Below are 4,173 nucleotides of genomic sequence, written 5' to 3' on the forward strand. Positions count from 1 at the left end.
TACTACTCTCTCCCATTCTATATTCTGTATCCCAGTTGGATACAGGCTGAATAAAAATATGCTTTCTGGTCCTCACACTTAGTTTATATGAGTGAATGCTGATGGAAATGGGTAAGTAAATAGTTTTTAAGTGCAGGAGATCAAATTACTTCCTTCACAACTCAAAGTTCTTGACAGCTCTGGAAATACTAAGCTTTTTTTTTTTTTTACCATGTTAAAGTGGGTTGATCTTTACCTGGCCTTACAGCCAACTGCCAAATTGTCAGCTTTCAATATCTTATTTTTTTAAAAATTAAGTGATTTGATTAATTTTGGGGAAAAATTTCTCAAGCTCCGGAAGCTTAAAACCATGGAAATCTGCAAATGCTTTTTGAGTTATACAGAATAAGGGACAGAGCTTTAAGTTGTAACTAGTTTAGTTGCTTTTAATTTTTAATTTTTGTTTGTTTGTTTTAAAGATACGGATCGGTTCATGAATTTGCACGTCATCCTTACACTAACCTTCTCTGTGTCGTTCCAATTTTAGTCTATGTGCTGCCGAAGAGAGCACTAGTTGCTTTTAGTTAAATAATTGTCTCTTACTGGTTATTTCCTGTGTGTCTAATAACCGTTATGTTAGTACAAAGAATTCAAATTTTGTTAAACTTTATTATACAACTTTTCCCAAAACAACTTGGTTTCCCAGGCTTACATTTCCCCCATTTTATTTTCTCACTGTATACTTAACCTTCACGGGATGTAACACAAGTGTACTGAGCGATGTGTTTGTGTATTTATTTGTTTAATGCCTGCCTTTACAAATAGGCAGTAATCTCCTTTGTGATAGGGGTGGCATCTCTCTGGCTCACTGTTACAGACTCAAGACTCAATGTTGAGCACAGGGACACACACACAGAGTAGGTGCTCAAGGAATTTGTTGAATCAACAGATAACTGCTAGTAAATTTCCTGTGCTTACTCTGCTTAGAAATAACTAAGTACCTATCATATATATATATATATATATATATATATATATATATATTTCCATTCAAGTTTTTTCAATTTTTTATTTTTTACTTTTAAATTTATATACATACATACACACATATGTGTAATGTTACATTACATATATTTGTAATGGTTAAAATACCTAAACTTGTATAGATGCGAAGTAGAGAAAAGCAAAATTCATTCTCACTGCCCTTTACTGATCTCCAAAGATTTCCAAAGTTAATGACTTTAGTTACTTCACTTTTTAGCTCTTCTAGTATTTACCATCATATTTCTAAAGAACACATTGTATTGATGATTTAAGACTTCAGGTAGTGTTTATGGATTTCCAGATGAAGGATGCAAAATTTTATAACTCAAACTCTTACTTCCTCCCTTCTCCCCTATACTCCTCTGAGTGTAGGGTTTTTGTTGCTGTTCATTGTTTTTGTCTTTCTCTTGGTTATCTTTATTATTTAATATTATACTTAACCTATGTTTTTCAAGCTTCAGACTGGCTCTGTTTTCCTCATACAAGGTGAGATGAGGAAATCAGTGTGCCTATACTTTCTTTTCTTCCTCCCTGCTGACTTCTATCAGGTAAATTATTATATTTTTAAATTCATTTTTTAGTTTAAAATGACTTACATGCAATTATTATCATTTTAATAATTTATATTTATACACTGTACCATTACACTTCCTTCTGAATCTAGTTTCTTTCAAACATTGTCTATAGTTTGATTTAAAAATAGGAACATCTGAAATAATCAGTATATAAACATTATGAATGTTACTCTTTCTATAACCACATAGTATGATTAGGCACCTGGAGATTACACTATGTGTAATCCCACATAGTCCCAAACAGCAAAGTCTGAAAGATTAACACTGAAATAATATAAATATTATATATTATTAATATAAAATAAATAAATATAATGTAATTATATATTAATACGTTATAGATATCAACAATTGCTTAAAATAATGTAATGTTTTAGTTTGCTTCATGTTTTACCATGGCTTTCTTTTACATTTATTTTCATATGCACACTACCTTCATTAATCCACCTCTAGTTTTTGTTTGTCTGTTTGTTTGTTTTGTTGTTGTTGTTGTTGTTTCATAAAGTCCTCTGGTTGCCTTCTAATTTCTACTCATTACTATTTGCACATACCGTTCATTCTGATTTCTTTCATTGTATCTTTGGATTAGATTAAACTATTTCTTAGATTCCTTTTCTTCCTTTTTTTTAGATTACTTTTTCATATTCTTGGAATACATTCTTTATTTTCTTAAAAAAGGTGGATGAAGGTGTCTGGGTGGCTCAGTTGATTAAGACGATTTGAGTTCTTTATGTCTAAAATACCTATATTCTTCAGTTAAATTTTATTTATAATTGCACTTGATATAGTATTCTAGGTTTAAAGTTGCATTATAGGTGTTTTTAAGATCTGGTGTTGTTGGTAAGGCATTGATGTCGAACTGATGGTGGTCTCTTTTTGAGTACTTTCTCTTTGTCTCCCTTTGAAATCTTTTAGAATTTTTTTTCTTCAAGTTTTTACAAGTATGTATCTTTTACAAGTATGTATCTAATGCATTTTTGTCCCCTTGACATTTGGTGGGTTTGCCAACTGTTGGGTTGATAGTTTTCCCAACTCTAGGAAATTTTCTTCATCTACTTTCTTTTGTTATTTCTTTGATTATTTCAACTCCTTCATTGTTTATGTTGTCTTCCTCTAAACTACTTTTTAGATACACATAAGACTTTCTGGATCTGTGCTTTACATTAGTGCTTTTTCAAGTTCCTGCTTGTGAATTACCCACAGATCTTTTCAAAATGAAGAATCTGAGTCAGTAAGTCTTCAGTGAGGCCTGTGACTTTGCATTTCTAATGAGATAGATGATGCCTGTCCTGCTGGTGTGTGAACCGCATTTTGAATAGTGAGGCTTTCTGTTTCTTTTTCTTTTTTTAAAGATTTTATTTATTTATTTGACTGACAGAGATCACAAGTAGTCAGAGAGGCAGTCAGAATGAGAGAGGCTGAACAGAGAGCCCGACGAGGGACTTGATCCCGGGATCCTGGGATCATGACCTGAGCCGAAGGCAGAGGCTTTAACCCACTGAGCCACCCAGGTGCCCCAAGTCTTTCTATTTCACAAAATAAATTTTTGTGCATTTTTTCCCTTTTTATTATGGAATGCTTTATTAATTCCACCTTCTAAATTAAATTTCAGTCTTCACTTTGGTCTGCTATGGTTCAGCCCACAGTTTAATTTATTTTTATGTAATTACAAATATTTTTTAATTTTCAAGAACTCATAGCAGTCTCTTTTTATATTATGGATACAATATACTCTTGAAATTTTTGAGGATACTCATTAGAATATTTTAATGTTCTCTTTTATTCCTTCTATTACCACTGTCTCTTCTGTGACCAATTTTTGTTTATTTACCATTGTCTTTCTTTTTGTTTCACTTGATTTCCCTTAAATATCTGGTAATCCTTGGTTCATTATTAATTTTGTAATGATAAGGACTATATTATAAATGTATTATATTTATATTTATGTTATAAATATATAAGTATAATAGAAATATTTATTTATATAAATATAAATATTGTTATTTGTATAAATATAAATATTATTATTTATATAAATATATTTATAACATAAATATAAATATAATATATTTTTATATAAATAAATTTATTTATTTATTATATAAATATAATATATTTTTATATATACCTCATGTCCTTTGAGGTCAAATGGACCCTTTTACCCAAAAGGCTAGTGTTCTGAATGAGGGGAATGCCTTCAGGCTGTGTGTCAAAGGGTGAGCCCTACTGACAAATGGCTTTTTCTTTTACCACATTAACAGGCATGGGGTATCACAGCTTCCAAAAAAGCCAACAATTCCATATATAGGGGAAGTAGAGCGGCTTCCTAGCACAGCTGTTTGAAAATGGTCTTCCTGTTACAAGCCTTTATTACTACCCCTTAGCAATTTCTTCTATCTGTATCTGTTTGGAGCTTCTCCAGAGACATTTTAAAGAAAATGAACCCCATCTCCTCTACACCTCTTTTCTATGTGTGTATTTTGGGTTGTGATTTACTCTGTTAGAGTTTACCCAACACTAAAATCCAAATTACTTCCTATCTTCTGAGACTGTCAGACTTTCTGAACTGCTAATG

The 4,173-nt window shown here is 31.3% G+C and overlaps 1 pseudogene; it reads right to left on the minus strand.

Moving 5' to 3' along the window:
• Positions 1-454: 454 nt before the first annotated feature.
• LOC122901578 lies at positions 455-550 on the minus strand (annotated as a pseudogene).
• Between the last annotated feature and the right edge of the window lie 3,623 nt (positions 551-4,173).

Source organism: Neovison vison, chromosome 2 (assembly GCF_020171115.1).
Source record: "Neovison vison isolate M4711 chromosome 2, ASM_NN_V1, whole genome shotgun sequence".
Classification (NCBI taxonomy): Eukaryota; Metazoa; Chordata; class Mammalia; order Carnivora; family Mustelidae; genus Neogale; species Neogale vison.